The sequence below is a fragment of the Rhamphochromis sp. 'chilingali' genome, assembly GCF_963969265.1.
Source record: "Rhamphochromis sp. 'chilingali' genome assembly, chromosome: 19".
Taxonomy (NCBI): Eukaryota; Metazoa; Chordata; class Actinopteri; order Cichliformes; family Cichlidae; genus Rhamphochromis; species Rhamphochromis sp. 'chilingali'.
In genome coordinates this window covers 14,875,777-14,903,248 of record NC_137946.1, presented here as the reverse complement: position 1 = coordinate 14,903,248, position 27,472 = coordinate 14,875,777, and the positions used below count along the sequence as shown (strand labels likewise).

Sequence of the window (27,472 nt, the reverse complement as noted above, 5' to 3'; positions counted from 1 at the left end):
AGAGAGGGGGGCCAGGGCCATGTGATATGGAGAGCATGCGGGCACAGCTTCACCCCCAGGCAGAATGAACGGGGGCCTGCTGTGTCTCTCCTGCATGATTAATCTGGCTGAGGGGCAGGAGGACTGCCACAGCCCTGCCTGCATTAACTCCCTACTCTCCAGGTCTGCACGAACACACACACACACACAAACTCACACACCAGCTTTAGAACCATGGCAGGGATACAGGTTGCTAACCACACAATGCAGTGTATATGCATGCATGTGTGTGTGTGTGTGTGTGTGTGTGTGTGTGTGTGTGTGTGTGTGTGTGTGAAGAATAGTGAGTGGCAGTGAAGTTGATTCCCTTTGAGGTATCTGATTCTGAAAGTTGAACTGTATATTTGTCGGTGGCCAAGGGGCAGCGTCTCACATGTTATTCATGCACTGACACGACACTAAACCTTCTGCATGTTGCCAAACTGTAAAGACCACCATGATGCAAGGGTCATTGGTTTCTAGGTAGTTCTGGGTTTCGGTGAGTCATAGTCTCATGTGACCTCTGTCTCCCAGGCAACATTGTGGATGTTTCCTGGTCTTGTCTTTTTGTGTAATTCACATGAAGCAGATGGTCCAAGAAATGCGGCTTGCTCTTTAAAATTCTCCCTAAGAGTATCTGGCGTGTAAGTGGTCAAATTTTCAAATAGCCGTGACAGCTACTTCAATGCAGTACAGCAGGTCTGTGTTGTCTCTCAGTACCACGCTTTCGGCTAATGTAGACACCGTAACTGTCCTTCCCGAGGTACGCAGCACTTTCTTTCATAGGAATGTTCAAGCCCTGGGCTGCTGTAAAGCAGGAAGTGTTGGGGAGGACCGGGTATTGTGCAACAGTGGAGACCAAGTACCAAAAGGCAGGCAGAGGGTTAACATCCTGCAGTACGCTCCACATTAACTGGAAAGGAATGAAGTGTCAAGCATGTTTTCACCACAGCGAGACGGTCAAAACCCTACCCCCTCCTCCTCCCACCAACCAGTCACCCCTCAAACCTTCTCCTCCACATCACCCGCATCCCTCCCACTCCCAACAGCCTCCCACAGCCATGACCAAATTATTTTCCAGCCTCCCGAGATTCGCCTTGCCAGACAAAAATCTGCAGCGCAGTCCTGAATCGGTGCGGAGCACACTCAGCCTCCCTTGTCTCTTGTTGCCTCTCTGCCACCACGAAGAAAATAGGTCTTCCTTTTGCCAACTTGGTCTGTGCATGTGTTTACTTGCCAGATGTAAACAGCTACCAGCCAAATGAGTAGCCTGCCTGCGCTTTTACTTTGAACAATGACACGTTTAAAGTGCTGAAGTGTTTTGCAAAGGATTCATTGAATACAGGTATGAAAGTGCTGAATGAGCCGCAGAGACACAGAGAGGGAGGAAGCGCAAGACAGAGAGAAAGGACAGGCGCTCGGTGATTGAGAGAGTAAGTGAAAGGGGGGAGTAGAATGAGAGAGAAGAGAGACAGAACGAGGGAGGGAGAGAGAAAATAAGCCCCACCAGTGAGCAGGCCACACAGCCCTGCCAAACTGCTTGAAAAAAAAGCCCCCTCTGTTTTATTTATAGTGCACTGTATCCATGGCAACCAGAGAGGTCAGGCAAGCTGGGCCTGCGCTTCACCCTGCTCTGGGGATTAGGATTTCACAGAGGTTCTCAGATGTGAGGAAGGTGGGCTAGAGCAGCTTGCTGCTCGCCAACGCAGTCCTCCTGCCTTTTGGTGAAGTCTGGGCCCTTCGCGGGAAGAGAGGGGGAGCAGCAGAGAGTCATGGGAATACTGTGGGAACGGTGGTTTGTGGTGATGGAGCTGGGAAGAAGGAGACTAGCACGGAGAGGAAAAGTACACGCATGTTAGCAGTTGCATGCAGAGGCTGTTTTCACTGAGTACCTTCTGTCACACCAAAGCTCAGCGGAGTTTGTTCTGTTTTTTCGGTTTGCTTCTTAGAGCAGAATATAAAAGGTCATGCAAGGTCATGGGAAACTTCACTTTTGGCAGGATACATAACACTGTTTTATACATTAAATCTGAGTAATCTCTGGTAATTGGCTAAGGTATTGCAAGATTATTTATTTTGTCAAGATTTATTGTAAATGTCATCTTTACCCAATTTAATAAATAGTTCGTGATATAATATTCCTATGCAGTGTACACCTTTGCCATGTGTACAGGCCACAGGGGGACGTTTACGGTTGCTGTTCTGAGCTCTACTCTAGTGTTTGTGTTTTTTGGTACAGACTTCAAATAAAGCCCACTGGTTCTGAGGTCGATGCTGTCCCCAGGTTCTTACTTACCTTTGACCTGAAATGGATTTAATTAAGTGCTAGTCAAAAGTAACGTATAGGTACAGGTTAAAAAACAATTAAAAAGTGAGGCAATGTTGACAAGAACAGCCACCTGTGATCAAAAATAAGAGATTTTAGGTCAGAAAAGCCTGGGCTTTGTATTAGTTATGCTCTTAGCTTTGCTTTTTGTTAATATTTCCCTTTTCCAAAGCTATTTACGAGAAACTATCAAAAAAAATTGTTAAAATGAAGAATATTCACAAGACAAACACAAAGACATAGGCCAGGAGTGAGGGAGTCAGTGAAGAGATGAGGGAAAAGCCGATTGCCCTCCAGGAAATGCATGGTACAACTACAGCAGAGGCCTCCAGATTCCTCCTGGGGCAGAAGACCTACGTTGCTAGGAAATGGCTCTCGGGCTGGTGTTTTGCCATGTGTGGAGGCTGTTGCCTGCCATATTCGAATACACAGGAGAACAAGGATTCAGTGCACTTTCAGTCAGCATCCTGCTCAAAAAGACCTTAAGAGCCATGAAAAAATCCCAAAACAAAACCTGTGGTCCATCGGCATCATCCAAGAGCAGTACTGACTTTCCCTGTCTCTAGGGGGCACCCTCACCACCTGAGTCACAGGACCAATTCAGCCAGATTTTTTCCCCCCTTGGAAATGTGACCAGTCCAATATGTGTAGCTGCAAAAAAAAAAAGGATGTCACAGACACATGATCATTGGTGGTGATCAGTCCATCCTCCTTAGACCAGTGTATGGTTCATTAGATGGATGGAGGATGAGGTGTCAATGTGCAAAGAAAGAATGAATTCAAGTCGCTTGAAAATTGCCTAATGAGGACGGGCTATGCTGCTATTAGTGGCAATGACAGAGGAAAAACTAGCCAGGCTTGTTTATCACCAGTCATTGGCTCTGGCTTTAGACTGTCATAAAACACACAGCAAGGTATAATAGTTCTGGCTCAACAATATAGAAAGTTACAAAATACTAGAATTTAGAAGCCTACGTTATGTTTTTACATGTAACTGTGGATAAACCTCACACAGAGCAGATAAACTCAATAAGAACCATTTGGGTGAACAACTTGAGTGTAGTAGAGATAAACTAGACTTATGCTTATTGTTGTTATTGTCAATTCCGTTACATTTTACTCAAGATTGTATTCCTGTTTTTACCCCATCCATCTCTGGAGGTTTGTGGTTTATCACGCTCACATTCTATATTTAAGGTATATGAAGCTTTTACTTTGTTTCTACAGCAGCAAACAACCTGAGTGTATAATAATCAGTCTAAAACACTGCACCATAGCGTAGCAATGCAGATACAATGGGGTGTCTCTCTGTCCGAAGAGATAATTATTCCATGGGTTGTAATGATATTTACACTCACCCAGGCTCACAGGAACTAAATTATATTGCACATTACTGTAAATAGGTTTTCAGGAGAGTCAGTGTACAGAGTTGGTTGTGAAGCAAATCTTTCAACCAGAGAAGCCAGGTTCAAGCCCTTCTGCTGTCAAACAGACCGCCTACTGCAGCTAACCCTGTAGTCGAACTATATCATCAACAAGGATTTCACTTCTCAGTCCATTTTTTTTTTATTTAAGTAAAGGGTTTGATATACAGTTTCCATGTAAAAACTATGCACATTTTCTAAATAAAGTAATACTCTGGGAAATCTTGGATGCATCCATTTAGCACCATCTAGGTGACCAGTTTAAGTGAAGACACCCAGACTTCCCTCTCCTCAACAATCTCCACAAACTCTTATGAATGGACATAGAGGTGTCCCCAAGCCAGCTGAGAGACACAATTTGTCCACTGTTTCTTGGTTATTCCATGGTCTTTCCCCATGTGGACATTCCTGAAACACCTCACCAAGCGGAATTTGGTTCAGATGCCCAAACTACCTCAAATGGATCCTTTTGCTGTTGAGGACAAAGGCTCTATTCTGAGACCCTCCTGAATGACCAAGCTCCTCTCCCCATCTGAAGCTCACACTGCTTCAAACTCAGGTGCATAAGAACTGGAGGTCATCATGATCAATCAAACAGGATCACATCATCTGCAAAAAAGCAGAGCTGAGCTCCTGAGACCACTAACCTCGACACCTCTCACCACTAGGTTAAGTTCTTTCAGGCATTCATGTGAATGTGATGTTGACATACCAGCCACTTTAAAGACTGCTGCAAATCAAGAACATCCCTAGTGTGTGCCACCATACTGCTCAGGGACAGCTAAAGGAACACAGCAATGAAATCTCCCAACCTCTTAAAGTCCCAGGCACCACCACTGGCTTTCTGTGTCCTGATGGGTTAGAGTTGTGGCTAATTGTTGTAAATTTTTGCGTTTCAGTTTTTAAAGGGCGCTTATTTTAACACAACAATAGCCCATTCGGCTAAGCTTTAACCATTGTGTCTTTTGCTGTTCTGAACAAACAACTAATATCCAGTACACAGTTCATGTTTATTTCTGGGGAATGATCCTCTCTGTTGCACTAGAACTCTTACATTACCAGAAAAGAAAAAGCAGCAGCTGTTTGTTTGAAATCAATACAAGACCTCAGCATGCACACTCATAGACACCTTGAGCAAGCAAATGAACAGACTGGTTACCTGCAGAAAGGTAAGTTTCAATAGCCCCAATACAACAAAAACAATGTCAGTATGGGTCAAATAAGATATTCTTTAAATGCAGTGAGCGGCAAGAACCTTGCAAGCTTTGAGGGAACAATGAGTGAGAGAAAAGTTGTGGCCTGCTTGTCCAAAATGATTCCTGAATGTGTTGCAATAGCAGATTAAATGCTAGGAGGTAAATAAGAGGGGTTGGGAAGCAAACATGGATTTGGTGGGTCAGTGGGGTGACAAGGTCATGCAGATCCATTTATGAAAAACTAACAAGATCTTTTATCTACTCAGTCTTTTTCTAATAAGTAGTATTTTTAAGATCTACTCTTACTGAAGGCACATAACACTGTAGAAGTAGCCTAATGCAAATAACACTAGCTGTGTCTGAAGAACTGAAAACTTGGACTGTAACTGTAGACAGGAAAAATGCATTGTTACTGGAATAATATCTCAAGAAGTAGTTACTGCAAATATGTGTGCAGATGTGCATCCAGAATAAAGAAGCAAACGTGGCACTCGTGAACAATGACAGTACTAACTATAATCACTAACATGTTGTAAGCACTGTCATTAGGCCTGGACTGGGACAAAAATTGGTCCTGGCATCCACAAGGTGTATGAGCACACAGGGAAGGTAGGAGAGGGGAGAGCTTTGAAATTTGATTGGGCAATCCATTGTCAATAATGACAATGAACCAATGGGCTTTCGTCAGTGCTTGTAGGGCCAGTGTATAGTGGCCCTTCAAGCCAGCCTGTAGGCTATATAATATATTGACAAAGAAAATAAATTCCCACAAGTGCTCCGGCCCACCGGGCAAATGTCCGGTATGTCAGTCCAGCCCTGACTTTCATCATAGTGCACTTATATAACTATACTGACATTACTGGGATCTCTGTCAGGCATAAACAAACTGAAAATACAATATGAACAATAGTTTCTATAATGGTAGTAAAAGGCACTGAAGACCAGATTAAAAGTGAGAAAAAATAAATAAGCCAAGACTAAGACAAGCAATGAATGTTACAATGTGGAAAAAAGGTTAATTCAGAGCCCGATGTACTGAACCTACAAACACTAAAAAATGTTTTAGCAAGTGACCACCTTGGGCCTTAAAATTTAATCCATGAACCAAGTATTAAAGACTGCAGTTGAAGTAGGCTCAAACCTCAATATACACCCATGTTTTAATTAGAGATGGCACGATACCACTGTTTTATGTCCGATACCGATATCATAAATTTGGATATCGGCTGATACCGATATGAATCCGATATAGTTCAAGTTTATTTTAATCAATAAAACTGTTTTTTAAATATCTTGCTGCATTTTGTATAAGTTTATACTCAACTTTAAAAAACAAAACAAAACACTAAAGCTATTATTTTATACCTGTATGCAAAAAATACACTGCACCCAAAATATTTCATAGTTCAGCAATACAGATCAATCTAATAAACTTAAACCTACCTACTCCACCCTCCCAATTCTGGTATTTTAAAGAGTACTTAGCAGAAATATTAAGCAACCTAACTAATAGGGTTGCAAACTCCCAGTAAAAAAAAAAAAAAGGGGAACCACCCCCCACCTCATGATGCTTAATCGACGTAATCAACTTTAATTTGATGCAGTGTGAAAACAAAATGCACAGAAATCAATTATTTTTCAAGAATAATTAAATTGATTCAACATCTTTCTTCAACAGAACTGCAGAGATGGTACCTTCCCAAAGGAAAAAGTAGTATAGCTTACTAGGGTATATTAGACTTAATAGTTACTATAACTTTGGGTGTAAGATTCAGATAATTATTTATTAAACGCTAGATATTTTAAATGAGAATAAGAAAGAAAAGTATGTCTTTGTGCCCCCTTTTCCCTGTTCATGCCCTATCGGCCCCCCTGGCTAAACTTTGCTAGATCCGCCCCTGCACAGTTACCAGCCGTCAGCTACATAGAAAAGGATCCTTGAGTAGAAAGTAATATTAAATAAATTCTAACAACAGCTTATCAAGCTTAAACGTGCTGCTGTTGTTCAGCCGCTGGTTTCCTCTTTCTGACAGGAAGTGGGCAATAAACAAACAAGAGAGATGGACTCACGACAGAAAAGCCGATCAGCTGATCATTGATCAGTTTCGATTGAAGTAGCAGCAGGAGAGGGAGGGAGAGAAGAGGCAGTCGCTCCATATATCGTTGTTAAGCTTAACGCGGGAATGCTTTACAAACATTCAGAGATGAACTTACACACTTGCTTTACTTCTCTATGGGATCACTTCCTCGGAGATGAAATGCCAGTTTGGTAGCAGGGCTACAAATACTCAACCAGACCACCGACAGGTCTCACACGCCACAGCCGCTCTATCACGTGGTGCATACTGCTCGGTTATGAGCCGAGTTATGCAAGTTTCGTGAGGTGCTTGTTTGATATTTAATGGATCGATTACATTTTTTATTTCTCTCTGATATCCGATCCAGTAATTTAGGTCAGTATCTGACTGATACCGATACGTAATATCGGATCGGTCCATCTCTAGTTTTAATACACTTGCACACACTAATATCTTTACAGATTACTAAGTTTTTTTCATGAAAAAATATACAACGATCCCACTTACCAGTTCCACTTGCACTTGGGCTCCAATCAGCTGATTTCAGTTGTGTGTGGAAGGAGGAGGTCTTCAGTCTACAGCGTGGATATGGGCATAACCTTTATTTTTATTGCACAAAAGGAGAAGAGCGTGATGGAAACTGCATGCAAGACAGAAACAGCTGTATTCTGCTGCTAACACAACTTCAGCTCCTTGTAAGCATCTGCACAGACAGCATGCTAATGCTAAGCAACCTAAGAACCCAGAATGATGTTAAAGATGAGTGAATGCTGACCCCAGCCCAGCCTGCTGAACAGACAGGCTGCTGCCTCTGTTTCTACCTGTTCATGTTTCTACAGTAGAATCACTGTGGGCATCGCTTTAATATGTCTCTGTGCTGATTTTCATTTTTGCTTTGTGTTCATACCTAAATACTAAGAGAAAAATTATTTGTGTGTCCTCATTAGGATAGGGAATTATGTTGGTGTGTGTGGCAGTAGCTTTGGGTTATATTGATGTCTTTCAGCTACTTCACAGAGTAGCATGAAAGTAAAAGTGACATGTGTAATAATTGTTTTTGTTGAGTAACGACTCCAACACTGATCACAACAAAGCAGGGAAAATACCTCAAAGACGGACAAACATTTCACCCACAGCATGAAGTTAATTTGCATGAATATAATGTCACTGATATGCTGCTTAGTGATGGTGACCACTCTCAAAAAAGAGGCAGTTAGAACATAATGAAAATCGATAAGAGAATCGATATTGAATCAAATCGGTAAGTGATATCAATTTGATATCCATCACTAAATTCGTATCAGTTCCCATCCCTAAACAGAACTAAACTCAAGTTGTCATGGCAACACAGGAAACAAAAGTTTCATCATAAACTGCTCAAACAAAACTAACAACAGACCAGACAAACAAGAGTCAAAGAGAAGCTTGAATCAGACTGAAGTAGATAACAAATTACAACTAATCACGTTTATCTGTTAAATACTTACTTTACAACTTTAAAGCTATAAAATACAAGAAAATAAGAAAATATGTAACTTAAAAGTCAAAGAAAATGAGCAACATAATTTAAGGTATACAAGTTACCCCACTACCCTCAGTCGTGTAGCAACATTTGGCATGTCCCAGTTAACACTTCCTGTTTTGAGTAGTGTTGAAAGGCCCAACTTCTTCTCTTAAGAGGGCATCTTCTCAGCCAACAGACCCCTCAGCACAGGCAAAAAAAAGAATATTTAAAAAAAAAGCTTTAAAAAAGGTATGAATTAATACAAAATAAAGTAATTTAACAGAGCTGAAAAAACAAGACTTAACAAAAAGTTGACTAAATGCATGCATACATACATTCCACTGTTGTGTACTTCTACTGATAACTACAACTAAAAGAAATAAATAAGGCAATAACTGCTGAATGTCACTATTCATTCAGTGACTTAACTACACATAAATGTACAAGTCCTTCATCACAAGCAGTTCTGGATAAATTCTGTACCATGCACTTCACTTTTATTCACTTTTATTATTTTAACAACTACCCCAAGGGTTTGAAACATTTGTTTGTTACATATTTGTTCTTACTTTAACTCTGACATACTTAACTCAACTACAATTTTCTGTTTCACTGTTTGAATATTTGTAATATCTATGTTTTTGTGTTTCCTTTCAATTCTCTTTATTTTTGAATAATTTCCCAATAATTTTTTCCCCATCCTCAAGCACTTTATCTGTTTATTTAAAAAAGAAAAAAAAAAGAACTGAGACATCTTGTCACTGCGTGACTTTGTGAAAAATATCCTGTTTTCCTTGTCATTTTGGCCACACTTTTGACCATGCTTTTCTGCTGTCCATCTTTGTTATTGGCATTGTCCAACCATTCTGTTGATGTCTCTCTCTGTATTTTCCTCTCCCAACACCGGGTAACTGGGGACTTGTGTTGGTCTGTGGAGACAGACTGTATCCAGCACTGTGAGGGGCTCAACTTGGTTCTCCTCTGGTTCTGGTGCTGGCTGACCAGCAGGCCCCCACAGCTCAGGCCCAACTCCAGGACAGGCAGTGGTGAAGCGGACAAAGGACTTCATTTTCTACTGGATGTGCGTGTGTGTGTATGAGGGGGGGTTATAGGATGAAGGAGGCGTTAGGAGATGAGGAAAGCAAGAGAGGAAGGGGGAGCTGGCGCAAGGGTCTTATCCTCCCGGCTCAAACACATGCCACCAGCTGCTGCCCCCTTCCTGTGCTTTCATTAAAAAGCCTCCCTGTGTTTCGCTGGGGTAATCCACATGCTTCTCTGAAAAAGTGTGTGGTAAATTCTGTTTGTCCATCCTCTGCGCTATTTTGCCATTTCTTTCCCTTTGGTGCTCCCTTTTTCACTCTTTCTATGATGTGCTTTGTTCGCCAGTGGAGAGTGGTCCATTCTCTGCATGTCTGTGTGTGTGTGTGTGTGTGTACCTGTATGTGCGCCCATGGAGTCTGTCAGACTCTCAGCATTTCCAGCACTCAGCCCAGAGCCAAGGCAAGCATTGCCAGAGGGAGTGCCTGCAATGTAGGGCGCCCAGCGAGCTGGACGCAGGCAGAATATCAACGCCACACGGCAGACACTCCTCCCAGCAGCCCACCTGCTGACTTACGTGATCCAAATTTTAGGAAGAGAGGGGGTGTTTTGGGGAGAGAAGGTGGTGGGGGAGGATAGGCTGCAGGAAATTGCCAGGTAGTTTCCAGACCCACTTCCCTGCGTTGCGCCCAATTAATCAGGGCTACATCTGTGTTGGATGGACCTCTACCCCAAGGGGAGGGGGTGGAGCAGAGACGGTGTTTTTCGTCTGTAAATGCACATGCATTGTGTGTGTGTGTGTACTACCTGTAAGAGTGCACAGTGTGTATGTTGTATGGGAGCGAAGGGAGTTTTGTGTGTTTTGTATTTACCAGCAGAGATGGGAGGAGGTTGTTGATGCCAGACTTCTTCTAGCCTTGCAGTCAGAACTAGAGTCATGGGTAACCTTCTTCGGTCCACTGTCCTCTTTATCCGGTTTCAGTTTCGGCTATACCTCATTCCCCCCAACGCATACCCAGACACACACACACACACACACACACACACACACACACATATGCACACTTCCCTGGGTTGCTGTGCCTCACAAGGAAAAGGGTCATTTTTCAGCACCTGTGTAGCTCAGTGTCTGTATGTTTATTTCCTGAAGCTTCTGGCACACCTGGACCTGAGCTACCCCTCCTTCTTTCATCTCTGCTCTCTGTGTTTTTTTTCTCTTCTCCCTGTGTTTGGCTGTTATGTCGCAAATCCCTTTCCGGGTTTGTTCATATGACTAACAAATAAAATAATATAAAGCCAGACAGTGTTTGCAGGCTTCCACAAAAAAACAAAAAAAGAACTGAACTTGATTTCATATTCATTTTTTAAAAACCGGCCGTTAAACAAATGCTTGTAGAGGGCTTGGAACAGACAGGACAGACTCAGTTTACGAAGATGGATGTATAAGCGTACTCTGCTATCACTGGGGGCTGTTTATATTTTTAAGAAACACCAAATATACATGAGAAAGATTTAATGAGCCCTCGCTTTCACATATGTGTTTCATTTGACTGCGGTCTTTTGCCGTCGGAGCAATTCGGTGGTCTGCATCACCTGATTAAACCATTCGTGAAAACCTTTTTGTTTAAAAACTATGAAGACACGTCCCATCGTGTTTTGATGTGTTTTAATGCTAGCGTGCATGTGTGGCTCACGATCCTGTGTGGAGGCCTGGCATAGTGTGGTGCAGTGCAGAGTGGAGAGGAGAGACAGCTGCCCTGACAGATGCCGGGAGGCAGGACCCCACTGGGAAGCAGAGGGAGGGAGCTGGCACTGTCTCACCCCAGCGGAAACACCATAGGCTGCAGAGGAAGTGGGCAGGGGGACAAACCAGGGGCTCAGTGTGTGTGTGTGTGTGTGTGTGTGTGTGTGTGCGTGTGTTTGTATCTGAGCTACTTTAAGAGGACCTTGGCAGTTGTTCATGTATGTATGTATGTATTTACATCTGATGCACCATAAGAGCAGAAATCCAACTAATCAGGCAGGCTACACACTCCATGCTGCAGCCATGTTATTCCAGCTCACTGTGGCTTTTTGCAAGAAAAATGGATAAGTCAGCTTGCAGCTGCTTGACATTAAAACTGAAAACAACTTAATGAATCCTTAATGAAAGTACATTAAGTACATTTATATACTGTGCTATTATGCTAAACGTTGTTATTGTAAGCACCTTTCCTTCTTAATGTTGTATCCTGGACATGTTGCTGAATCGATAATTCAAGATGACATAAAATCACATCATTCAGGTGTAATCCAACAGGGTGTGGAAATGGCCCAATTAATTTTAATGGAGGGACACGAGTGTTGGTCGACTTCAAAAAGAAAAAAGTTGGGATCAGATGACCGTCTTTTTTTGATGGTCGTGATTCTATTGATGGTATTGCAGGTCTACAAAATCACCCAGGATCAGTTTCTTACGCTCGTTAAAAATAGTTGAAATGGCAGTAAATGTACTATAATGCTTTAATGTCTCTCATAAGCTCTTTAAAGCACGATCAGTACTTAGTTTCAAACTTTAAGCCTGGATTCATTAGAATATTTAAAAGAATATATTTGAGCTTTATTTAAAGTTCACTTTAAAGTTACACTGTTCTGGTTCTGTTGGATCTCAGCTCTGCTTTTGATACTGTTGATCACAGCATCATGATAAATAGGCTGAAGGACTTGTTTGGGATTACTGGTGTTGTTTTAAAATGGTTTATGTCGTATCTATCTGAGAGATCCTTTACTGTCTGTATAAATCATGTGCTGTCGGAAACATCAGTTCTGTCTTCTGGGGTACCTCAAGGATCTGTTTTAGGTTCTGTTCTCTTTTTGCTGTATATACTCCCTCTAGGCCACATTATCAGACGTTACAATAATATTTCTTATCATCTCTATGCTGATGACATTCAGTTGTACTTTTCTTTCAAAGCTTCTGAGTTGTATAAATTGTCTTGTTTAAATAATTGTCTGTCAGAAATCAAACAATGGTTAAATGACAATTTCCTTCAGTTAAATGCAGATAAAACAGAAACTTTGATTATTGCACCTGATCACATGCTCTCAGAAATTAGGCAGCATATCAGTTTTTTAGACCCTTCATTTCAGTCGAGTCTCAGAAACTTAGGTGTTATATTTGACAGTTCGATGTCTCTTGAGAAACACTCTAAACAACTTGCCCGGAACTGTTTTTATCATCTAAGAAACATTTCTAAACTCAGGCTACTGGTGTCAAAGGCAGAACTTGAGATGATTATTCATGCTTTTATCTCTTCTCGTTTGGATTATTGTAACGGTCTTTTTATGTGTCTCAACAAATCAGCTCTGGATCGCCTTCAGTCTGTACAGAATGCAGCGGCAAGACTTTTAACTGGTACAAACAAGAGGTCACACATTACTCCAGTTTTGGCTTCTCTTCATTGGTTGCCTGTAAATTTTAGGGTTCATTTTAAAATTTTAGTTGTAACTTTTAGAGCTCTGCACGGTGAAGCTCCCCAGTATATCTCTGACCTGTTGAAACCTCATGCTTCATCCCGAGCACTTAGGTCTTCAAGTCAGAGGCTACTGGTGGTCCCACGTACTAGGTTTAAAACACGTGGGGATCGAGCTTTTCAGGCACTGGCACCTAGGCTGTGGAACTCTCTGCCGTTGTCTTTACGCTGTCTAGACTCTACTGACTCCTTTAAAAAGCAGCTGAAGACATTTTTATACAAACGGGCTTTTAATTAATTTAAACTTGTATGTCTGATCTTATTGTAAAGCACTTTGTGATTTTTATCTGTGAAATGTGCTATATAAATAAATTTTACTTACTAAAGTTATACTTTGACCCTTATGTGACCTTTAGGCTCTTTACCTTGCAGTTGTCATTGTGTACAATCAGCTTATTTGGATCAGACAGCGGTGGTGGTTCTTAGTTCTGTAATCTTTGCACTATTTGTATTTGTGGAATTTTGTATTCACTTGATTCAGTAAACACAGAATATCTCTTTTGACTTTTTGTGTATTTCAATAAAGACTGTATACAAATTGACAGACTTTTTTTTTTTTTTTGCAATTGATCGCACACAAGACTGCGTACACCACTCTGGCTGAGGCACACATTCGCATATTTTTCAAGTGACTGTATATGTTACAGAATGAAACAGACAGACCAGTTCAAATCACTGTTGAACCCTGTGCACCTGGCAGAGACTGTAGCTTTGGCTCGTGATCAATATATTTGGAGAAATGACCTTGTCCCCTGCCTGTCTCCTTTGAATAGCTTCTAATATTAGCAATGTGTTTTCAAGAGAAAAAAAATGAATCTGAAGAAGTTCAAAGAGGCTTTATAGAAGCATTCATACAAATAGGTTGGCTGAGTTTAGCTGACACTGTGTCACACATGTAGTTAATCAGAATTATGTGTTTTATACAGTTTTCAGCGGTAGCATGAGCTCTCTGAGTGTTCACTATATACGGTCTTCTTTGTGCTGGTTATTTGTTACTTCCTGCATTATTGTAAGATGCGCTTTACTATTTCTGAGTGTTGTTTTGCTGAGCCATCTCTGAATTGGCAGCATTATTATTTTGGGAGATGAATGAAAGCATCATCTTTTAATCAATAGGCAGAGAAGCTGAACTCTTTGTCCTGCTAAAAGTGTTGCTTCTGTTGAAATCTCAAACACCAGTCCTATAAATGTGTCAAATTTTTTTCCATCTGGAACATGCTGAGCATACAGATTTGTGGAGGAGAGTGGCTAGTTTGAAGGCGTTGTTTGAAAAATTTCTGTTGACATTTTGACTCTTTCAGTGTGAAAATTTTGGATTTCATGCCTGACATTTATGACTACTTGATGACTCCCTTTCTTCTGTAAAGGAGAGTTAAAGAGGCATGAACAGTAAGATAAATTTGCAAATAAAGACATAGCAGATGTGTACGTGCTTTAGGTCAAGGTTTTAAGAACTCTAAGTTTTATTAGGTTTCAATATCAGGTGCCTGTTTACGTATTCACCAGTTAACTCCAATCAGAGTGCAGTAAATCAAGAGAAACTACATGATCATTACTATTAGTTCTCCAAGTGCACATTTCTTCAGTGTACTTAGCGAGTAGATTGTTCCAAGCTTGTTGGAGAACCATCCTTTTTTTAATATAAGCTGTCTTACTGTTTCTTGCTGTCTTCTGCCTCTTCACATAATTATTCCCTCCCACTGAGTAGACAAGGGGTCTATTTGGATCCATACCATCTGTTCGGAGGACAACTTATTCTTCTTGTTGCTGAAGATAGTTTTCTGTGACTTGCTGCGCATTCATGCAGCAGAATTCATTTGTGATCAATCAGATTTCTCCCTGACTGTACTGGCAGAGTCTAAGCATCTTGATCACCTAAAACCTTTGCACAATACTGCACATTTTTACTCAGAATTTGATCCCAAGATGTATTTTTGGTATTTTTTACCCCTTTTTTTCACTGCTAAAATATCTCCTTTGGAAAAAGAAGTGAAATATCTTTGATCCAAATTATAGACTTTAAGTCAGGAGCACATGTTGTGAGCCATTTGCTGCACAAAATGTTACAAAGCCTTCATGTCGGTGCAATGTGCTCTGCTCTCCAGGTTGTTCTCCGTGTGATTCTGAACAGCTTAGGCGCCATTATAACAATACATTTATATGACAAAACCCAGTAGATAGTGCTCATTTTGTAATTCTACCTATAAAGGCCACAAACATATACTTGCAATGACATTACTGATTAATGCTATGAAAGAAAAGTGAAGTAGCTTGCTGTTAAAAAGCCAGACTGGTGCATGCAGATACTGTAGTGCGTATTTTAGTTCATGTATGGAAGAAGAGTGTAAGAACTGCTGAGCACACACATCTATAGCCACAGAAGATATAGCACATAATTGAGCTGGTATAGGCTTAAAAATGAGATTTTTAAGATATTGCCACCGCATAGTATGCCACAATAATAAGCAGAATCAAGGCCAAATACCTTAAAGGTGACTTTATTCGTAATGTTACATTTTTAGAGAAAAGGTAACGGATTTTTAATGATTTTCTGGCCAGAGAGCAGCAGGTGGCCCCTCTGGTCTGAACTGCAGAGGCAGTAGTATGACTTGTAGGCAGCTGCTTGTTCAGTGTCACTGACCAAAGACCCCAAGCACTTTGAACAAAGTACAAAGCACTGATTCAACTCTTTATCCTTCATCTTTGACAAGATAAATTCATGAGAATCACAAGATTGAAAACTAAAGCTCTTTAAAAGAATTCCTATTGTTTGAAAAAAACCTTCACTCTGAAATTAATTCCACAGAAATAACTCCCGCTCATAATACCTGCCAACAGCAGAGATAAGTATGGAGTTTTGAGAAAACTAAATGTCACCGTGGCCAGCTGTTTTTGTTCTAATTATGTATGTGCATACATACTTGTGAAAAAGATGTGTTTGTGGGTGTATGTATTCTTTAGGGTCTCTTTAGGAATACTGGAGACCTGGTTTGCATGCTGTGTGCAGAAGACTAATGCAGCTGCAGGGCCTGCGCAGTGGGAAGTGTTGCCATGGTGAGCTGGGTTATCAGGCCCTGAGAGAGACCATCCACACAGTCCTCATGGTCAGTGCAACTGACTTTACTGGTAATGCAAATGGTGTGTGCATGCTGTCTGTGCTAGTGTATTATTCTACCCAAATATTCACAAATAGTGAATATGTGTCAGTGAGGTTTAAACCCTTGCAACAGAGAAACAGCCGTAGCAGTAATGTTCAAACCCAATAGCTACTTCAAACTGTGCTTCCTCCTTTTTCCTTTCTTCAGACACAGCAGCTGACAGAGTGAGACGTCCACAGGGATCATGTCCACTGGGAACAGTGCTGTGGAGGCAGAGCCTATGGAGAGCCACAGTGACAGTGTCCAAGAACAATGTGTCTGCTAAAGTCATCCATGTGTAACAGGCTAAGGAAGAGGGATCTTACGAGGTGTTTGTTTCTCTGAGGGCTGTCAAAGAAGGTAGGGTAGTGAGCAAATATGAGCAAATACTTGAAGGATTCGTTGGACATTTGGGGAATATCCTCATTTGCTTTTATCTGAAGAGCTAGATGTGAAGATTGACACCACTCATGTCTGTGTGCTAACTATGGAGTTTGACTTAGCAGTCTGTTAGCTTAGCATAACAAAAGACTCCAAATAGCACCTAGCCTGGTTTGTCCAACGGTAACAAACTTCATCTAGCAGTATCTTACAGCTGACTAATGAATAAATAACATCTAATTTGTTAAATATGAAAATCTGTTGCTGTTAGGTGGGTGTTGTTGTGTTGTCTTTCGGCCAGCTTTCTCCAGCCAGTTTCTTCCCTCAAATCGGATCATTGTACATTAGAAAAAAAAACATTTGGCTGCAGGTTCTAACTTTATTTTTACTACACATAAACATTAGAGAGGTATCACAAATGTTCATTTAAGTATATATGCCAAAATGTTGAACTCTTAACTTAATGGCTGCAAGTTGTATTTCTGGAAGATAAAGATTCATTACACAGGATGCTAATACAACACTGCTTTTAAAAAGGAAAATAGATGCAAACAAGACTAAAAATCGAAAAGAAAGAAAGAAAAGAGGGACAGAGCTTGTAGTTTAACCAAGGCGTAATAAATATCCTTTATTACAGAAAGTAATCTGTGCTCAAATCTAATGGGTTCTTTCATTCACCCAGCTGCATGTCTGCTCGACTTCATGAAATTCAGCTTTTTAAATTTCAGCATGATCCACACAAGGATTCATATTATGGACAGGGCAGAATAATTTGTAACTACAGACGTTAATACTTTTAATCCTACACCTTCTATATGTTATTGCTGGTAAGTGCATGTATAAATTAAGAAAACAACAACCAATCTATCATCGCCATTTTTGCTGTGGATTGTGAAGACCAATACACGCTATCTGTTCACTTAAATGCTGAAATGCAACGTGTAATTAAGTAGATATCTTATCCGCAGGATTACTGTCACATAGATGAGAGAAACAAAGAGCCTGTTGGATGAGCGACACTGTGTCACATCAACAGAGAGAGAGAGAGAGTGATGCACTGTGCTGTAAATTCATTCACTAATCTCAATAGAAACCACCTGTGCTTTCAAGGAGAAAGTAAAACAAGCAGACATTTTCAGCTCCGACTCCTGTCTGTTCTATAGGTTCTTCTACTTTGAACAAAAAAAAGACTATTTGCTGCAATCAGTGAGTTCATCCCCACTGATTTACGCATTACCCGCCTTCTGTGCAGCCAGAAACTGAAGGAATATTTCTACTATAAAACAAAATTATAATAATAACTAGAAAAATTTGCATTTCCTGCGAAAATGCAGTGTGGATGCTTAAAGCTGAAGCTGTATGCAAAAACTAGCTGAAAAAGCTGAAAAGTTGCAGAAATTGTAAAAACTTTGCAGAAGCAAAAGAAGTTTGCTAAAATGGAATAACTTAGCAGAACTGCAATATCTTAGAGGAAACATAATACTTGGCAGAAATACAATAGCATAGCAGAATTTAGCAGAAATATTGTAACTTACCAGAAACATGATAACTTCTCAAAAATACAAGAATTTAGGAGAAATAGTATAAGATAACAGAAAGAATATATTTAGCCAAAAATACTTAAACATTACAGAAACACTATGATTTAGAAAAATAGTACAACAGAGCAGAAATATTGTGATTTACCAGAGACACTGTGATGAACTATGAATATTGTAATTTTAAATTGAGACTATGTTTTAGCACAAATATTATAATTTGGCAGAAATACTATAATTTAGCAGAAATACTATATTAAGCACAAATCCTATAAAAAGCAGAAATGGTATGATTAAGCACAAATACTACATTTAGTAGAAATACTTTGTTTTAGCACAAATCCCATAAAAAGCAGAAATACTGTACTATGATTTAGTAGAAAAACTATAATTAATCAGAAATACTAAATTTAGCAGAAATACTATATTAAGCACAAATACTATGAAAAGCAGAAATAGTATATTAAGCACAAATCTTATAAAATAGCAGAAATAGTGTGATTTAGCACAATAGTAATAAGTTAAACAGAAAAATTGGAAAAGCAAAATGGACAGCTGAAAAAATGCTGAACATGCTGAGGTTCCCTCAAATATACTTGTTAAATGACAAAAATCTGCAAAAAAATTTATGACTGCCACACAATTACAAATATGTACACATGAGGAAACACACATGCACAGAGAGACACACACACAAGATCCAATTCAGTCAACCAGTCTAAATATATTGAATTTGAATCTTACAATGGGATCATCCCATTAAAAGGCTTTCTCTCTCTCTCTCTCTCTGTCACACACACACACACACACACACACACACACACACACACACACACACACACACACACACACACACACACACACACACACAGGGAGAGAGAAGTAAGTTTCTAGGTCAGCCTGGGAGCTGGTGAATTTGAATCCACCAATCAGAGAGGCTGTGCACTTTTCCCCACCAAAACAGGTGCATCTGTTTACACACGCAGCAGCACAGAGAGACACAGGATTTTTGCAGTCTATTTCTCATAGTGACGACTCCCCTCAAACAAATGACCGTAATTTCCTAACCGTAGGGGCTAAAACGGTCATTCTTACACCGTTTTGTTCAGAAGAGATGGGGGAATCTTCAAGTGTTGACAATTTAATATTAAAATATGAATTTTTAGAGATATATGACATGGATGACTTGTTGACTTAGAAGCCACGAATTCCCAAATAAGCAAATTTGAATGCCTGAGACCACATATGTGATTGGCTGGCTGGGAAGCCGTGCAGGCCCTGATTTGTGGATTTGAATTCCTCAGCCCTCAGATATGATTGGCTGGCTTAGAAGCCACGAAGGCCCCAATATGCAAATTTGAATGCCTCAGGACACTTATTTGATTGGCTGGGAAACTGTGCAGGCCCTGATTTGAAAATTTGAATGTCTCAGTCCTCACAGAGGATTGGCTGCCTGCGGACCTGGCAGAAATATATAGAAATACTATTATTAAGCATAAATACTACATTTAGTAGAAATACTATGTTTTAGCACAAATACTATAAAAAGAAGAAAAACTATAATTTAGCAGAAATACTATATTAAGCACAAATCCTATAAAAAGCAGAAATACTATAATTTAGAACAAATAGTATAAAAAGCAGAAATACTATAATTTAGCAGAAATACTATGTTAGGCACAAATCCTATAAAAAGCAGAAATACTATAATTTAGCAGAAATACTATGTTAGGCACAAATCCTATAAAAAGCAGAAATAGTATGATTTAGCAGAAATACTGTATTTAGCACAAGTACCGAAAAGTACCAGAAATACTATGATTTAGCAGAATAGTAATAACTTATTGAAACACAAATGCACAGAGGGACACACAAACACAGGCTCTAATCCAGTCAACCAGTCTAACTATATTCAATTTAAATCCTACAATGACATCCTGCCAAATAAGGGCAGGGTCCTCTCTCTCCCACTAAACACACACACACACACACAGAGGGAGAGAGCTGCCGAATTTAAATCCACCAATCAGAGTGGCTGTTTACGTTTTCCCGCCAAAACAGGTGCATCTTTTTACACACGCAGCAGCACAGAGAGGCACAGGATTATTGCAGCCTATTTCTCATAGTGAGGACTCCCCTCAAACAAATGACCATAATTTCCTAACCGTAGGGGCTAGAGCGGTCATTCTTACACTGTTTTGTTCAGAAGAGATGGGGGAATCTTCCAGTGTTAACAATTTATCATTAAAATGTGAATTTTTAGAGATATATGACATGGATGACTTGTTGACTTAGAAGCCACGAATTCCCCAATATGCAAATATGAATGCCTGAGACCACATATATGATTGGCTGGCTTGGAAGCCGTGCAGGCCCTGATTTGTGGATTTGAATTCCTCAGCCCTCAGATATGATTGGCTGGCTTAGAAGCCATGAAGGCCCCAATATGCAAATTTGAATGCCTCAGGACACATATATGATTGGCTGGGAAGCCGTGCAGGCCCTGATTTGAAAATTTGAATTTCTCAGTCCTCACAGAGGATTGGCTGCCTGGGGACCTGGCAGATATATATATAGAAATACTATGATTAAGCATAAATACTACATTTAGTAGAAATACTATGTTTTAGCACAAATACTATAAAAAGCAGAAATACTATAATTTAGCAGAAATACTATATTAAGCACAAATCCTATAAAAAGCAGAAATAGGATGATTAAGCATAAACACTACATTTAGTAGAAATACTATGTTTGAGCAAAAATCCTATAAAAAGCAGAAATACTATATTAGGCACAAATCCCATAAAAAGCAGAAATAGTATGATTAAGCATAAATACTACATTTAGTAGAAATACTATGTTTTAGCACAAATAGTATAAAAAGCAGAAATATTGTAATTTAGCAGAAATACTATATTAGGCACAAATTCTATAAAAAGCAGAAATACTATATTAAGCACAAATTCTATAAAAAGCAGAAATACTATATTAAGCACAAATCCTATTAAAAGCAGAAATACTATATTAAGCACAAATCTTATAAAATAGCAGAAACAGTATGATTTAGCACAATAGTAATAAGTTAAACAGAAAAATTGGAAAAGCAAAATGGACAGCTGAAAAAATGCTGAACATGCTGAGGGTCCCTCAAATATACTTGTTAAATGAAAAAATCAGCAAAAAAAATGCACAGGGAGAGAGAAGTAAGTTTCTAGGTCAGCCTGGGAGCTGCTGAATTTGAATCCACCAATCAGAGAGCCTGTGTACTTTTTCCCGCCAAAACATGTGCCTCTTTTTACACACGCAGCACAGAGAGGCACAGGATTATTGCAGCCTATTTCTCATAGTGAGGACTCCCCTCAAACAAATGACCATAATTTCCAAACCGTAGGGGCTAGAGCGGTCATTCTTACACCGTTTTGTTCAGAAGAGATGGGGGAATCTTCCAGTGTTTACAATTTATCATTAAAATATGAATTATTAAAGATATTTGACTTCTAATGCACCATAACTGAGTAGAGCGAAGCAAAAACTGCCTTGACTTGCCCTCAAACAACGCTTTCTAACTCGAAATCTATTTGGAGTATCGATATCATTCTTTCACCGTAAGAGACAGCAGGCTTTGGTGAACAATCATGGAAATTTTCAGGTCTCTGTGGAAATCCAACAAAAAGTTATGACGAGAGAAAAAAGTGGTTCATTTCCACAGTTTGAAATCTGAAGAAATCTGAGCGAAGGACGAATTTCCTACCCTCAAACAAGTCCAACTCATTTCAGAACGGTAATAGGTGAGAAAGAAATTCTTGAATTGTGAGTGTCAGGGGTGTCTGAAGATATTCGGGGACAAGCCTCATGTCTTAAAGTCGCTTCGTTAAGGAGATATGACGATTCGAATATGCCTCTCATTACAGAAATCCAGCGATGATTTTGAACAAGCTCTCCATTGACTTTATATGGAGAGTTTTGAGACCTTGTGTTGGTCTGAGGAGATTTGCAAAAATTCTATAACTCCCACAACAATGATAGTGACATTTTCTGAAAGCCAGCAAAAATACCTACGTTTTGATGTAGAATTTGTGGAGGTTGAGTGAAAATTGAGCAAGTAGCAAGAAGTTGTTCGGACATGAAGTGAAAATTGCAAAACCTTCAGTGACACACTGGAAGCCAAGAGCATAGCAACCATAACAACGCATGTATTTTGTGAAAAATCACAATTTTGCAACTCAAAACTTTAAGAGGCATAAAAGTAAAACAGTAGAAGATTTGAAAAAGCTGAATCATACCTGAATAGCCCAATAATTTGTGAACATTTTAAAATTTGAATGGTTGTTCTAGGTGAAAATATGAGGAAGTAGTTAAGTTTCAAAAACAAGCAAATTTTAGCAGAATTGCAGAAGTTTCCCATTCATTTCAATGGGACAAATTAAAGGAAAAAAGCTTAATATTTTAAAAAGTATAATAGTTAAAAATAGCAAAAATCGTAGCAGGAAAGAGCAAAAATAGCAGAATAGTTTAAAATTTGAACGGTGAAAATCGGCTGAAAATTGTGGAAGTAGTTTAACGGCGAAAAGTGTACGGAAGCAACTAGAACTAGAAAAATTTGCATTTCCTGCGAAAATGCAGTGTGGATGCTTAAAGCTGAAGCTGTATGCAAAAACTAGCTGAAAAAGCTGAAAAGTTGCAGAAATTGTAAAAACTTTGCAGAAGCAAAAGAAGTTTGCTAAAATGGAATAACTTAGCAGAACTGCAATATCTTAGAGGAAACATAATACTTGGCAGAAATACAATAGCATAGCAGAATTTAGCAGAAATATTGTAACTTACCAGAAACATGATAACTTCTCAAAAATACAAGAATTTAGGAGAAATAGTATAAGATAACAGAAAGAATATATTTAGCCAAAAATACTTAAACATTACAGAAACACTATGATTTAGAAAAATAGTACAACAGAGCAGAAATATTGTGATTTACCAGAGACACTGTGATGAACTATGAATATTGTAATTTTAAATTGAGACTATGTTTTAGCACAAATATTATAATTTGGCAGAAATACTATAATTTAGCAGAAATACTATATTAAGCACAAATCCTATAAAAAGCAGAAATACTGTACTATGATTTGGTAGAAAAAACTATAATTAATCAGAAATACTATATTTGGCAGAAATACGGTATTTGGCACAAATCTTATAAAATAGCAGAAATAGTATGATTTAGCACAATAGTAATAACTTAAACAGAAAAATTGGAAAAGCAAAAATGGACAGCTGAAAAAATGATGAACATGCTGAAGGTCCCTCAACTATACTTGTTAAATGAAAAAAATCAGCAAAAAAATCTATAACAGCCACACAATCACAAATATGTACACATAAGAAAACACACATGCACAGAGAGACACACACACAAGATCCAATTCAGTCAACCAGTCTAAATATATTGAATTTGAATCTTAGAATGAGATCATCCCATTAAAAGCCTTTCTCTCTGTCACACACACACACACACACACACACACACACACACAGGGAGAGAAAAGTGAGTTTCTAGGTCAGCCTGGGAGCTGCTGAATTTGAATCCACCAATCAGAGAGCCTGTGCACTCTTTCCCTGCAAAACAGGTGCATCCTTTTTACACACGCAGCACAGAGAGACACAGGATCATTGCAGTCTATTTCTCATAATGACGACTCCCCTCAAACAAATGACCATAATTTCCTAACCGTAGGAGCTAGAACGGTCATTCTTACACCGTTTTGTTCAGAAGAGATGGGGGAATCTTCAAGTGTTGACAATTTATCATTTAAATATGAATTTTTAGAGATATATGACACGGATGACTTGTTGACTTAGAAGCCACGAATTCCCCAATATGCAAATTTGAATACCTGGAGCCCACATACATGATTGGCTGGCTGGGAAGCTGTGCAGGCCCTGATTTGTGGATTTGAATTCCTCAGCCCTCAGATATGATTGGCTGGCTTAGAAGCCATGAAGTCCCCAATATGCAAATTTGAATGCCTCAGGACACATATATGATTGGCTGGGAAACCGTGCAGGACCTGATTTGAAAATTTGAATGTCTAAGTCCTCACAGAGGATTGGCTGCCTGGGGACCAGGCAGAAATATATAGAAATACTATGATTAAGCATAAATACTACATTTAGTAGAAATACTATGTTTTAGCACAAATACTATAAAAAGCAGAAATACTATAATTTAGCAGAAATACTATATTAAGCACAAATCCTATAAAAAGCAGAAATAGTATGATTAAGCATAAATACTACATTTAGTAGAAATACTATGTTTTAGCACAAATCCTATAAAAAGCAGAAATACTATAATTTAGCAGAAATACCATATTAAGCACAAATCATATAAAAAGCAGAAATACTATATTAAGCACAAATTCTATAAAAAGCAGAAATACTATATTAAGCACAAATCCTATTAAAAGCAGAAATACTATATTAAGCACAAATCTTATGAAATAGCAGAAATAGTATGATTTAGCACAATAGTAATAAGTTAAACAGAAAAATTGGAAAAGCAAAATGGACAGCTGAAAAAATGCTGAACATGCTGAGGGTCCCTCAAATATACTTGTTAAATGAAAAAATCAGCATAAAAATGCACAGGGAGAGAGAAGTAAGTTTCTAGGTCAGCCTGGGAGCTGCTGAATTTGAATCCACCAATCAGAGAGCCTGTGTACTTTTTCCCGCCAAAACAGGTGCATCTTTTTACACACGCAGCAGAGAGAGGCACAGGATTATTGCAGCCTATTTCTCATAGTGAGGACTCCCCTCAAACAAATGACCATAATTTCCTAACCGTAGGGGCTAGAGCGGTCATTCTTACACCGTTTTGTTCAGAAGAGATGGGGGAATCTTCCAGTGTTAACAATTTATCATTAAAATGTGAATTTTTAGAGATATACGACATGGATGACTTGTTGACTTAGAAGCCACGAATTCCCCCAATATGCAAATTTGAATGCCTGAGGCCACATATATGATTGGCTGGCTGGGAAGCCGTGCAGGCCCTGATTTGTGGATTTGAATTCCTCAGCCCTCAGATATGATTGGCTGGCTTAGAAGCCACGAAGGCCCCAATATGCAAATTTGAATGCCTCAGGACACTTATTTGATTGGCTGGGAAACTGTGCAGGCCCTGATTTGAAAATTTGAATGTCTCAGTCCTCACAGAGGATTGGCTGCCTGGGGACCTGGCAGAAATATATAGAAATACTATTATTAAGCATAAATACTACATTTAGTAGAAATACTATGTTTTAGCACAAATATTATAAAAAGAAGAAAAACTATAATTTAGCAGAAATACTATATTAAGCACAAATCCTATAAAAAGCAGAAATACTATAATTTAGAACAAATAGTATAAAAAGCAGAAATACTATAATTTAGCAGAAATACTATGTTAAGCACAAATCCTATAAAAAGCAGAAATACTATAATTTAGCAGAAATACTATGTTAGGCACAAATCCTATAAAAAGCAGAAATACTATAATTTAGTAGAAATACTATATTAGGCATAAATCCTATGAAAAGCAGAAATAGTATGATTTAGCAGAAATACTGTATTTAGCACAAGTACCGAAAAGTACCAGAAATACTATGATTTAGCAGAATAGTAATAACTTATTGAAACACAAATGCACAGAGGGACACACAAACACAGGCTCTAATCCAGTCAACCAGTCTAACTATATTCAATTTAAATCCTACAATGACATGCTGCCAAATAAGGGCAGGGTCCTCTCTCTCCCACTAAACACACACACACACACACACACACACACACAGAGGGAGAGAGCTGCCGAATTTAAATCCACCAATCAGAGTGGCTGTTTACGTTTTCCCGCCAAAACAGGTGCATCTTTTTACACACGCAGCAGCACAGAGAGGCACAGGATTATTGCAGCCTATTTCTCATAGTGAGGACTCCCCTCAAACAAATGACCATAATTTCCAAACCGTAGGGGCTAGAGCGGTCATTCTTACACCGTTTTGTTCAGAAGAGATGGGGGAATCTTCCAGTGTTAACAATTTATCATTAAAATGTGAATTTTTAGAGATATACGACATGGATGACTTGTTGACTTAGAAGCCACGAATTCCCCCAATATGCAAATTTGAATGCCTGGGGCCACATATATGATTGGCTGCCTGGGAAGCCGTGCAGGCCCTGATTTGTGGATTTGAATTCCTCAGCCCTCAGATATGATTGGCTGGCTTAGAAGCCATGAAGGCCCCAATATGCAAATTTGAATGCCTCAGGACACATATATGATTGGCTGGGAAACCGTGCAGGCCCTGATTTGAAAATTTGAATGTCTAAGTCCTCACAGAGGATTGGCTGCCTGGGGACCTGGCAGAAATATATAGAAATACTATGATTAAGCATAAATACTATATTTAGTAGAAATACTATGTTTTAGCACAAATACTATAAAAAGCAGAAATACTATAATTTAGCAGAAATACTATATTAAGCACAAATCCTATAAAAAGCAGAAATAGGATGATTAAGCATAAACACTACATTTAGTAGAAATATTATGTTTGAGCAAAAATCCTATAAAAAGCAGAAATACTATATTAGGCACAAATCCCATAAAAAGCAGAAATAGTATGATTAAGCATAAATACTACATTTAGTAGAAATACTATGTTTTAGCACAAATAGTATAAAAAACAGAAATACTGTAATTTAGCAGAAATACTATATTAGGCACAAATCTTATAAAATAGCAAAAATAGTATGATTTAGCACAATATTAATCAGTTAAACAGAAAAATTGGAAAAGCAAAATGGACAGCTGAAAAAATGCTGAACATGCTGAGGGTCCCTCAAATATACTTGTTAAATGAAAAAATCAGCAAAAAAATGCACAGGGAGAGAGAAGTAAGTTTCTAGGTCAGCCTGGGAGCTGCTGAATTTGAATCCACCAATCAGAGAGCCTGTGTACTTTTTCCCGCCAAAACAGGTGCATCTTTTTACACACGCAGCAGAGAGAGGCACAGGATTATTGCAGCCTATTTCTCATAGTGAGGACTCCCCTCAAACAAATGACCATAATTTCCTAACCGTAGGGGCTAGAGCGGTCATTCTTACACCGTTTTGTTCAGAAAAGATGGGGGAATCTTCCAGTGTTAACAATTTATCATTAAAATGTGAATTTTTAGAGATATACGACATGGATGACTTGTTGACTTAGAAGCCACGAATTCCCCCAATATGCAAATTTGAATGCCTGAGGCCACATATATGATTGGCTGGCTGGG

The 27,472-nt window shown here is 39.0% G+C and overlaps 1 long non-coding RNA gene across 1 annotated transcript; it reads left to right on the top strand.

Moving 5' to 3' along the window:
• On the top strand, positions 1–17,290 carry LOC308386848. The gene is made up of 3 exons (XR_013969858.1): positions 1–162; positions 16,058–16,200; positions 16,402–17,290. It is a non-coding gene; the product is annotated as an uncharacterized lncRNA (long non-coding RNA).
• The last annotated feature ends 10,182 nt before the right edge of the window (positions 17,291–27,472 follow it).